Consider the following 12,500-nt stretch of genomic DNA (forward strand, 5'->3'; position numbering starts at 1 on the left):
TCCCCCCCCCACCCACCCCACCCACCTACCCTAACAAGCCACCTCCTCCTCCCCCCTTTTCCCCTCTTTTTACCCTCCCTCTCCTCCCCTTCCCGAATAACCTCCTTCCCCCCCCCCCCCCCTCTCTACCCCCTCCTCCCTTTCCCCGAAAAACAACCTCCCCCTCCCCCACCCCTACCCACCCCACCCACCTAACAACAAGCCACCTCCCCCCTTTTCCCCTCCCTTCTCCTCCCCTTCCCCGAAAAACAACCTCCTTCCCCCCCCAACCCACCCTACCCACCTACCCCCATAGCAACAAGACCGGGACCCACGTGACAGCGACGCAAAACGAAACAGCGTTATAACGAAGAAAACGAAACAGCATACGACGATCGAAGGCCAGTTCCCCCCCCTCACCTACTACTCCCCTCCACCCCCACCTCTTCACTCCACCCCTTCTTAGCTTCTAAGATAGCTATTGTGAGTCCCAACCTCCCCCCACTACCCCATCCCCTTCTCCACTCCACCCCTTCTTAGCTTATACGATAGTCCCCCCTCCCTTTCCCCCACTACCCCAACTCTCTCCACTCTTCCACTCCTTCATAGCTTGTACGATAGCTATTGTGTCCCCCCCTCCACCCAGACTACCCCCACCTGCTTCTCCACTCCACACCTTAACTTCTACGATAGCTACTGTGAGTCCCCCTCCACCCTCCCCTACTACTCCTCCACCCTCCCCTACTACTCCCCTCCACCCCCACTACCCCAACCCTCTCCACCCCTTAACTTCTACGATAGCTATTGTGAGTCCCTCCCTCCCCTCTCCCCCACTACCCCCACCCCCTCTCCACTCCTCATCTCCTTAACATCTACGATAGCAATTGCGAGTCCCCCCTCCACCCTCCCCTACTACTCCCATCCACCCCTCATCTCCTTAACTTCTACGATTGCTATTGTGAGTCCCCCTCCCCCCCTACTCCCCTCCACCCCCCACTACCCCCACCCCCTTCTCCCCCTCATCTCCTTAGCTTCTACGATAGCTATTGTGAGTCCTCTCCTCCCTCACTACCCCCTCCACCCTCACTACCCCCCTCCACCCCCACTACCCCCCCTTCTCCACTCCTCATTTCCTTCATAGCTTCTACGATAGCTATTGTGAGTCCCTCCCCCTCCACCCTCCCCTACTACTCCCCCTCCACCCTCCCACTACCCCCCACCCCCTTCTCCACTCCTCATCTCCTTAACATCTACGATAGCTATTGTGAGTCCCTATCGACGTCGCTCCACAGTGGACTTCCCCTCCAACACGACTTTACCCCGCGCTCAACTCTTACCGAGCGGACTTCGAACTCTACTTTGAACGCCCACTTCTTAAGAATGCAAACCCTGCTTTGATCGACGAGTCCCGCCCTCAGTAGGCTTCCCTCTGATCAATCAACCGGAGTCCTTGAACTTTAATTAATCGTGAAATGTGCGTGGCCGAGAAATCAAAGGCTTGGACCGGGAGATCGACCAGTCCGTTGGAGCTGGCGCAATATTTGCTTGCATAAAAAAAGGAAATAAATAAATAAATAAATAAATGGAGACAGATGGACAGAGATAGAAAGACAAGTAGACAGATAGATAGACAGATAGAAGGATGGATGGATGGATGGATGGGGATAGATAGATGAATGGATGGATAGAGATTGAGAGAGAGAGAGGAGAGAGAGGAGAGAGAGGAGAGAGAGGAGAGAGAGAGAGAGAGAGAGAGAGAGAGAGAGAGAGAGAGGGAGAGAGAGGGAGAGAGAGAGAGAGAGAGAGAGAGAAAGAGAGAGAGAGAGGTTGCGATAACTACGATGATGTTATGTCTAGGCTGCTGTTTTGGCCGGCATAAATTTGCAATCAAAGCGATCCATATATGGCTGTGGGCTATGACAGCTAGGCTTAGTAAATGCCAGTGTCGCTGGCTATGTTGCTGCCCAAGGACCATGGATCTCTCTCTCTCTCTCTCTCTCTCTCTCTCTCTCTCTCTCTCTCTCTCTCTCTCTCTCTCTCTCTCTCTCTCTCTCTCTCTCTCTCTCTCTCTCTCTCTCTCTCCCTCTCCTTCTCCCTCTCCCTCCATCCCTCTCCCTCTCCCTCCTTCCTCTCCCTCTCCCTCTCCCTCTCTCTCCTCTCCCTCTCTCTCTCTCTCTCTCTCTCTCTGTGTGTGTGCGCACGGGTGTGTGTATCCGTCTGTCTCTGTCTCTTCTCTCTTTTCCTATCTGTCACACACACACAGAGAGAGAGAGAGAGAGAGAGATAGATAGATAGATAGAGAGAGAGAGAGAGAGAGAGAGAGAGAGAGAGAGAGAGAGAGAGAGAGAGAGAGAGAGAGAGAGAGACTTCAGCTATACACCCCCGATGACAACAAAGAAATCAAAACAAACCCAACGCCACAAGTCGAACAACAACAACAAAAATATCACATAATGGAGGACAACCAGCAACAAGTAAACGCAAACATATACCAATAAACCTAAAGAGCAAAAACAAAACAAAATCAAAAGCAAAAAAGGAACAAGTAAACGCAAATATATACCAATAAACCTAAAACAACAAAAAAAAAACAAAAAAAAAAGCAAAAAAAGGAACAAGTAAACGCAAATATATACCAATAAACCTAAAAAACAAAAAAAAAATAAAAAATAAAAAGCAAAAAAAGGAACAAGTAAACGCAAACACATACCAATAAACCTAAAAAGTAAAAGCAAAAAAAAAAAAAGCAAACAGAAAAAAATCCGAACTTCCTCGTTGAGTGAACGACCCGTCTACCCGATGCCATTGGAAGACCTGAATATTGATGAGTTCGGGGCGGCCTCTCTCTGGTTCTCTGGTTCTAGGGCTATCTGGCTCTCTGGTTCTCGGCCTTGTTGGACTTTCTGGTTCTTTGGTTCTCTGGTTCTCGGGACTCTCTCGTCCTCGGCCTAGTTGGACTTTCTGGTTCTCTTGTTCTTTGGCTCTTTGGTTCTCTGCCTCATTTGCTTTCTGGTTCTCTGGTTCTGTCTTTCATTGGCTTTCTGGTTCTCTGACTACCTGGTTCTTTAGCTCTTTGGTTCTCTGGTTCTCGGGCTCTTGGACTAACTCGTTCTGTGCCTCATTTTCTTTCTGGTTCTCTTCTATGGTTCTGTCTTTCATTGGTTCTCTGACTCTCTGGTTCTTTAGCTCTTTGGTTCTCTGGTTCTTGGATTCTCTTGTTCTCTCCTTAACTGGCTTTCTGGTTCTCGGGTTCTCGGACATTCTTATTCTCTGGATCGTTGGCTTTCTGGTTCTTTAGCTCTTTGGTTCTCTGGTTCTCGGACTCTCGATTTCTCCTTCATTGGCTTTCTGATTCTTTGGCTCTCTGGTTCGTGCGTTCAGTGGCTATTGCTTCTCTGTCTCTCTGTCCAACTTCTTAGTCTGTTTTCAGATGCCTATCTTAGTGGGTCTCTTCCTTTACTTGTCTTGTTTGCTTGTACCTTACGACTTCCTTCCTTTCTTTGTCTTTCTTTTTATATCTCTATCTCTATCTATATTTCCCTTTTCCTCACCCTCTCCCTCTCTCTCTCTTTCCCTGCCTCCCTCCATTTCTTCCTTCTTTCCTTACTTCCTTCTTCCCTCCCTCGCTCCACCCATCCCTCCCTCCACCCACCCATCCCTCCCTCCCTTCTTTCCACCTACCCACCCATCCCTCTCTCCCTCTAACCCCCTCCCTCTCTCCCTCTCCCTCCTACCCACCCACCCATCCCTCTCCCTCCCCTCCCCACCCTCCCCACCAGCTGACCGGTGACATAACCCCGGCAGTGCCTCCAAATCAGCCACCTCGACATCCACCAACGAGGCGGCGGGGCGGAGTCAAGAGGGAGGACAAAAGGCGAACAAGTAGGTAAGAGAGGGCGAGAGGGTGAGAACGAGAAGGAATGAGAGACAAGGACGGAGAAGCAGAGCGAGGGTGTGGAGGAAGAGAAAATAACAAGAGAGAGTTGGGGAGGAAGACAGGGAGAGAAGGGAAACAAGAATACACCATTTTATATACATAATATATAAATGTATTTTTGTGCAAGTTTATATATGTAAATGTATGCCTGTATATGAATATATAATCATCACTTATATATATATATATATATATATATATATATATATATATATATATACATATATACTTACATATATACATATATACATATATATATACATGTGTGTGTGTGTATTCGTGTGCGTGTGCGTGCGTGTATGTGCATGTACGTGTGTGTGCATGTGCGTGTGTGTGTATGTGCATGTGCGTGTGTGTATGTGTATGTGCGTGTGTGTATGTGCGTCTGCGTGTGTGTATGTGCGTGAAAAAAGGAAAAGCGCCAAGGAGAAGGCTGCAACTAACACGGCAGGTGAAAGGAGGAGGGAGAGAGCCAGAGAAATAGGAAGGGGACGAAGCCGGGAGCCAGAGAGCGGACAGGTAGGTCGCCCGCCAGCCGAGGCTCCGGCAGAGGCACGCACGCCGGCTCGCGGGGCACGCCGAAATGACCCTTCCGTCCCTTTGACACGCGGGCCACCTTGGGAGTCGCGTGTCGCCAGCACCGGGCCATCTATGCCCAAACAGGCTCCTCGCCCTCATGAACGCTATCGTGTACCTTCTACGCATGTACGTGGACACGCAAGCAGAAGTACACATAACATAAAAACAAAAAACAACCACAGTAACATGTGAACAAACAGGTTATGTAACAACCACAACGTTACCACTGCGGCTTCACACACTACATACGGATCGTCGGTGACAGGGACTTCATAATACCGGCAAAGATTTGTATTTCGGTGAAAATCATTAAGTGAATGTTTTCGAAATTCCTGTTAAAAGGTGCCTTGATCACTTCATTCGTTTTTTGAGATCGATTAAGGTCCAAATATAAAAATCGATCGCATATAAACTGAAAGTATACATGAATAGCAAAATAAAAGAAATGAATACCTGTCTCCTATCAATAAAAAAAAGTTGTTAAAGAATGACAATACCTTTTCCTTTTTTATTGGCACAAAGAAATGTAGAAATCCCAAAAAGGATTGGTTGCTGACATCTCAAATCAACGTAGAATGCGCACAAAAAATCTGATCAAAGCCGGACAAAATCGCCTCCGGCCATTTCCTGATCCACGTAAATCAACTGTCGACGAAATGGCCTCCTCCTTGTGCCTGGCATCTCCCCCTGGCACCCGCTCCGCCCGCCTCCTCGCTCCCGGCCCGCCCGTGAGCTCGAGTCGAAGCGCCGTCGCGAGGAGGAGGCCCCAGACGCCCACCTTGGAGGCCACCGCTGGCCCGCCGGAGCACCTGCGCCTGGGCCAGCTTCCCATTTTCTCTCGCGCGGAGGCGTATCGGGACCTCCGAGCGAGGAGCCGGGGCAGGCTGCTCCTGCACCTGCTTGGCCGCCCTCGCCAGGAGCGACTCGTTGAAGACGAAGTCGGTCGGTGTCGGGTGGAAAAAACGTCTGGCCGATTCGGGCGCACGCCGTCTCCGCCCTTGAACCCGCGGGCTGCTTTGTGAAATAACTTTCTTTGCATGAAGGCGACGGACTCGGCGGAGCTCGGATCTCTCCCGCGAGCGCCCTCCCCTCAGCGGATGCCGTTACCCGAGCCTCCGACGTCCCTCGGCGCCGTCCCGAACGTCCTCGCCACGGGATAGGCGCGTCCCTCCACTACCGGGTATACTGCAATCCCCAAACACGGACGAGTCCTTTTTTAAAACCTGCTTTTGCATCTCGCGGCAAGCAAAGACGAGAGGCCCGAACGCTAAACAAGCCTAGCGAATGTAAACTTTTAGCATTGGAGTAACTTCAGGCGGCGCTACGTCACACACCGGATTCTCCAATGCCATCCACTACGATTCGCTGCCGGAAAACGGACCCGCGGAAACAACGCTTTCGACGGCAGCGCCCACGAGACCTGACCAACACGATCAGAACTGCCTGCGGGCGTCGGGTCGAAGCACTGCGCGCAGGGGGTGGATGCTGTGGGGGGCATATGGGGGGAGGGGCGGGGGTTGGCACCTGAGGAGGTTTAGAATGCATATAGGTGCATTTGCCAGTGTGTGTGTGAGTGAGTGAGCGTGTGTGTGTGTGTGTGCGCGACATTTAAAAGGTGTATTTAAAAAAAACATGTATATTATGTGTAATTAGATGTTATATATAAACACCAAGTAACAAAGAAAACTCACTAATCATATCTGACACTAATTATCCGAGTCTTAATGATTCCTCCCTTCATTTCCTGTTCTTTTTCTTGTACTTCTGAAGTATACTATAAGAAGACACTCTTCCTCTTTGTATTCATTTCTCTTTTTTAACTCTGTCTCTTCCTTTTCAATCTCTTTCCTTCTACCCCCTCCCTCCCTCCCCCTCTCTCCCCCCTCTCTCCCTGCCTCCCTCCCCCTCTCTCTCTTCCTCTTCTCCCTCCCTCTCCCTCTCTCTCTCCCTGCCTCCCTCCAACCCCCCTCTCCATGCTTCCCTCCATCCCCCCTCTCCCTGCCTCCCTTTGCCCCTCTCTTCCTTCCTCCCTCCCTCTCCCTGCCTCCCTTTCTCCATCCCTTTGCCCCTCTCTCCCTCCCTTCATACCTCTCCCTGACTCCCTCCCTCTCCCTTTCTCTCTCCCTACCCCCTCCCTCTTCTCTACCGTATCATCCCCTCACCTCTCGACCCGGAATCGCCCCCCCCTTATCGCCATTACACAGACAAATACGCACACAACTTTCTCCTCGTGTACAGCGCTATCGCATACACTTGTCTCCGCCGGCGATAGGTGACATCCATACCTGTGTAAACATGTATGGACACGTGCACTTATCATACCTTTACTCATATGCACGATTATATAATATTACCCCTTTCTCTTCCATACACACGCAGAGATACAATTACTCCTTTACTTTCTTTCTCTGTCTCTGTCTCTGTCTCTGTCTCTGTCTCTGTCTCTGTCTCTGTCTCTGTCTCTGTCTCTGTCTCTCTCTCTCTCTCTCTCTCTCTCTCTCTCTCTCTCTCTCTCTCTCTCTCTCTCTTACACACACACTCACTCACTCATTCACCTACCCACTCACCCACCCACCTCCTCCCCCACCCCCCCACACACACACACCCACCCCCACCCACCCCCCACACACCAAAACAAAAGCAAAGCGGGCCCAGCTGAGAGCAAAGGAGTCGGCGCCGGTGAAGCAACGCCTCGCCCTGATGCAACACCATGAATTCGCCCAACATCGTGCTTCCATCTACGACCGCCGTCATTTGCAAGAACCGGTCGGTCCGCGCCAAATGCAATGCAGGAAATCATCATATAGAAGAAGAAGGAGAGGAAGAGGAAGAGGAGAAGGAGGAGGAAGAGGAGAAGGAAGAGGAAGAAGAGAAGGAAGAAGAAGAGGAAGAGGAGAAGGAGGAGGAAGAGGAAGAAGAAGGAGAAGAAGAGGAAGAGGAAGAAGAAGAAGAGGAAGAAGAAGGAGAAGGAGGAGGAGGAGGAGAAGAAGAATAGGAGGAGGAGGAAGAGGAAGAAGGAGGAGGAGGAGAAAGCGCAAAGTGGAAACCAAAAACGGAACTTAAATTCTAAAAATAATAAGAAGGAGGAGGAGGAGAAAGAACAAAATGGACACCCACAGACGGAACCTATATTTCAAAAGGAAGAAGATAAAGAAGAAAAAGAAGGAGGAAGAAGAGGAGAAAGAGCAAAATGGACACCCAAATATGGAACTCATTTTCTAAAAAAAAAAAAAAAAAATCGACCCTCATTATAAATACGACAGCAACGCAAAAACAACAACCTGTCAATAACAATGGCACGGCAGGAAAGACAAGCAAGTACTAGCAAGCAGGTCGACAGGGAGCCGACCTACTAGTGACCTACAAGGAAGGGGGAAGGAAGAAGGAGGAGGAGGGGAAGGGAGAAGGAGGCGGAGGGGGAGATGGGAGGGAAGGCGAGGGGAGGGGGGAAGAAGAAGGCGCTTCTTGTAGAAAGTGTGTGTGTGTGTCTGTGCGTGTGTGTGTGTATAAGTGTGTGTGTGTGTGTGTGTGTGTGTGTGTGTGTGTGTGTGTGTGTGTGTGTGTGTGTGTGTGTGTGTGTATGTGTGTGTGTGTGTGTGTCCGTGTGCGAATGTGTTCCTGCCTAACTGTGTGTGCGAGAGAATGGGCAGAGACCAGTTAGTAACAAAGAGGAGGGGAAGGGGGGGAGGGGGAGGGGGAGGGCAATGGGTGGGTCAAATCCTCCAACTTGCCCCCCTCCCCCCCCCTTTCGTCCAGTGCCTCAGGGGAGTCAGGTCCTGTTGGATACTAACCTGGACAGGAGTACGTAGGAGGGGGTATGGTGCTGGGTAGGTGGGTAGGGGAGGAGAGGGAGGGCAGGAAAGGGAGATAGTGGGGAGAGAGGGGGGGGAGGGAGAGAGAGATAGTGGGGAGAGGGAGATGTTAGGGAGATGGAGATAGTGGGGAGAGAGGGGGAGAGGGAGGGAAGGAAAGGGAGATAGTGGGGGGAGAGAGAGAGAGAGAGAGAGAGAGAGAGAGAGAGAGAGAGAGAGAGAGAGAGAGAGAGAGAGAGAGAGAGAGAGAGAGAAAGAGAGAGAAGAGAGAGAGAGAGAGAGAGAGAGAGAGAGAGAGAGAGAGAGAGAGAGAGAGAGAGAGAGAGAGAGAGAGAGAGAGAGAGAGAGAGAGAGAGAGAGAGAGGAGGGAGGGAGGAGGGAGAGAGGGAGGGAGAGGGGGGGAGGGAGGGAGGGAGAGAGAGGGAGGGAGGGAGAGAGGGAGGGAGGGAGAGAGAGAGAGAGAGAGAGAGAGAGAGAGAGAGAGAGAGAGAGAGAGAGAGAGAGAGAAAGTGAGAGACAGAGAGAGAGAGAGAGAAAGAAAGAGAGAAAGAGAGAGAGAGAGAGAGAGAGAGAGAGAGAGAGAGAGAGAGAGAGAGAGAGAGAGAGAGAGAGAGAGAGAGAGAGAGACGGGGGGGGGGGGAGTAAGTGCACACTCAAGAGACACTTGCTCCCACTTGCGTCTCGCCTCTTCATCTCCCTCTCACATCTGCAGCGCCAGCAACAGGCCACGCATCATTTCTGTTCTAACGTAGCTTTTTTTATGAATAACCACCACACAGAGAGGCAAAAAAGGTGAAAGGAGTAGTAACCGGCATCTACAAAACCAAAACATACACACGCACACGCACACACACAAACATACATAACCAAAACATAACACGCACACGCACGAACGCACACACACAAACATACATAACCAAAACACAAACACGCACACACACAAACATACATAACCAAAACACAAACACGCACACGCACACACACAAACATACATAAGTAAGGGTGAGTTTTTTTACAGGACGGCAGCACTCCCCGACGCGAAGTCCCGAAATTTATTCAAACTATCAAGTTGCTGTGATTGGGCGTGTCTTTGGGGCACTGCCCGAGGGGTGGGGTGATGGGGAGATGTGCCCCACCCCCCACAACACCCCCCGGGAGAGCCTTCACCTCGTATGCACTGCAAGATCGAACTGAAACCGAGTAGACTGTACACGGCGTTCGTGTCTGCAGATTATTACTTGTACAAACGACTGCAACTTTTAGTCCCCTACACGAATATCACCTTCAACTTGCCCTGCCTCAGTCCGACCATTCCGTAAAGATAAACCTAAGTAAGTATGTATCAAACATGATATATACACACAATCTCTAAGTAAGTATGTATCAACATATGACATACACACACAATCTCAATCTCAATCTCAATAATAATGCGCAGGGTGCTAATGAGAGCATACCACGCATATCGGTGGTGATATGAACAGACACGGAGTCACACAAAACACAAAAGCATCAATCTTGCCAAGAATAATGTGATACTCTCCACCCACCAAATACCCAGCGGGCAAAGCGTCATTAACAGGGCTTTACGCTCTTCATCCTTCCTTTAAATTAGCCCACCTGGGAGATGGGGGGGGGGGAGGCGGGAGAGGGAGATAGATAGAGAGGGATATATATAGAGGGAGGGAGAGAGAGAGAGAGATATGATAGAGAGAGAGAGAGAGAGAGAGAGAGAGAGAGAGAGAGACTGACAGAGAGCTCCCAGGATTGAAAAGAGAAAAGACCCAAGACAGAGACAGAGAGAAAAGGAGAGACCAAGAGCCCAGAGTGGGAAAGCGACGTCGAGTACTGTGCATCAGAGAAGACTCCGAACAAATAGTAACTAGGAGAGAAGAGTCGCTGTGCAGGGGGGTAAGGGAGGGAGGGGGGAGCAGGGGAAGGGAGAGGGGAGGGGGGAGCAGAGGGAATGAGAGATGGGGAGACGAGCGGGGAGAGGAGACGGGGCGAGAGGGAGACTGATGGTTGGACGGCGAGTGACGACTGAACAAGTCACCCATACAGGTGTTGTGGCCCACTCACCTGTGTGCGAGATCAGGAATGCTGTACGTATGATTCAGATGTATTATTCCCAGGTACACGCGCGCACGACACGGCTAACACACACAACAACAACAGGCCGGAGCGAGCGTGTGCGTTTTAAGAACAGTATCCAACAGCACCTTAAAGAAGGCTTCAATTCTTTCGTCGCGATTGTCAAGGACCACTCGAGCTGAATACACAAAGACACTCAAATCAAATAATAGAAATTGCGTACAGCGCCGGTGGCAACGTTCCTTTTTTTTCGACAACTTAAAAAAAAGCAACAACCGATCAGCGAGGGAGCGGGTCTGCGAGTGCGTCCTCTCCCGTCACTGACTCTACGTATACTGCCGAGTGGGGGCTCGCTCGGGCCGGGCCTCTCGCGCCGAGCCAGCCGCTGCCCCCGTCCCTCCTCCCCCTCCTCCCCACCTCCCCTCTCCCCTCCTCCCCCTCCGCTGCCTCCTCCTCTTTCTCCTCCACCAAACTATACCTTCTCCTCCACCTCCGCCTCGTCCTCTTCCTTTCCTCCTCTTCCCTCGCGCCTGCATTCGCCTCATGTGCAACTCCAGTTCCTTATTTCCTAGTGTCTCCTTCGCCTTCCCATTCTCTCCTCCCTCCTTCCACATCTCCATCCAAAGACAACAATTCTTCGCCAATCCTCCCTCCTCTTCTTCTCCTTCTTCCCCAATCCTCCCTCCTCCCTTCTTCTCCTTCTTCCCCAATCCTCCCTCCTCCCTTCTCCTTCTTCCCCAATCCTCCCTCCTCTCTTCTTCTCCTTCTTCCCCAATCCTCCCTCCTCCCTTCTCCTCCTTCTTACCCAATCCTCCCTCCTCCCTTCTTCTCCTTCTTACCCAATCCTCCCTCCTCCCTTCTTCTCCTTCTTCCCCAATCCCCCTCCTCCCTTCTAATTCTTCCCCAATCCTCCCTCCTCCCTTCTTCTCCTTCTTCCCCAATCCTCCCTCCTCTCTTCTTCTACTTCTTCCCCAATCCTCCCTCCTCCCTTCTCCTCCTTCTTATCCAATCCTCCCTCCTCCATTCTTCTCCTTCTTCCCCAATCCTCCCTCCTCTCTTCTCCTTCTTCCCCAATCCTCCCTCATCTCTTCTTCTCCTTCTTCCCAATCCTCCCTCCTCCCTTCTCCTTCCCCAATCCTCCCTCCTTCCTTCTCCTTCCCCAATCCTCCCTCCTTCCTTCTTCTCCTTCTACCCAATCCTCACTCCTCCCTTCTTTTCCTTCTTCCCCAATCCTCCCTCCTCTCTTCTTCTCCTTCTTCCCCAATCCTCCCTCCTCCCTTCTTCCCCAAACCTCCCTCCTCCCTTCTTCCCCAACCCTCCTCCCCTCCTCCTCTCCTTCTTCCCCAATCCTCCCTCCTCTCTTCTTCTCCTTCTTCCCCAATCCTCCTCCTCTCTTCCTCTCCTTCTTCCCCAATCCTCCCTCCTCCCTTCTTCTTCTTCTTCCCCAATCCTCCCTCCTCCCTTCCTCTCCTTCTTCCCAATCCTCCCTCCTCTCTTCTTCTCCTTCTTCCCCAATCCTCCCTCCTCCTTTCTTCTCCTTCTTCCCCAATCCCACCTCCTCCTTCTTCTCCTTCTTCCCCAAACCTCTCCTCCTCCCTTCTTCTCCTTCTTCCCCAAACCTCCCTTCCTCTCCTTCTTCCCCAATCCTCCCTCCTCCCTCCTCCTTTCTTCTCCCTCTTCCCCACCTCCTCCTCCGTCGACGCCGCCCCCTCCTCGACACCACCTACAAGCAATGTCCCGCCCATCGATTCCTTGAGATGCTCCCCCCCCTCCTTCCTTCGCCGATTTCTCCTCCTCCCTTTCTACGGTTCTTCATCTCTACCCTTCTTTGCCTAAGTTTTTAATTTCTCAGACATTCTTTTATCTTGCTTTCTACAGTCTCCGTCTATCTCTTTTTTTCTCTCAGACATTCTTTTATCTTGCTTTCTACATTTTCCGTCTATCCGTCCATCTCTTCCCATTTATCGTCTTCCTCTCTCCCTCATTCGTTTCCTCACACTGCCCATTTTTATTTTCTCAGACATTCTTTTATCTTGCTTTCTACATTTTCCGTCTATCCGTCTATCTCCTCCCATTTATCGTCTTCCTCTCTCCCTCATTCC

At 51.0% G+C, this 12,500-nt stretch overlaps 1 protein-coding gene across 4 annotated transcripts in view; it reads right to left on the reverse strand.

Annotated features, from left to right (window-relative positions):
* The window catches only part of NFAT (NFAT nuclear factor), a 204,474-nt gene that overhangs the window by 66,918 nt on the left and 125,056 nt on the right, over nucleotides 1-12,500 (reverse strand). Inside the window, exon 1 of one of the 4 annotated variants that reach the window (XM_070145010.1) lies at nucleotides 10,387-10,748. The exons of 2 other annotated variants lie outside the window; for them this stretch is intronic. The gene's annotated coding sequence lies outside the window, so the exon portion shown is untranslated. Of the gene's footprint in view, nucleotides 1-10,386; nucleotides 10,749-12,500 lie in introns of those variants that run through there. One more of the 4 variants, XM_027357431.2, reaches the window with a different exon arrangement.

Source organism: Penaeus vannamei, chromosome 33, assembly GCF_042767895.1.
Source record: "Penaeus vannamei isolate JL-2024 chromosome 33, ASM4276789v1, whole genome shotgun sequence".
In the NCBI taxonomy this organism is placed as follows: Eukaryota; Metazoa; Arthropoda; class Malacostraca; order Decapoda; family Penaeidae; genus Penaeus; species Penaeus vannamei.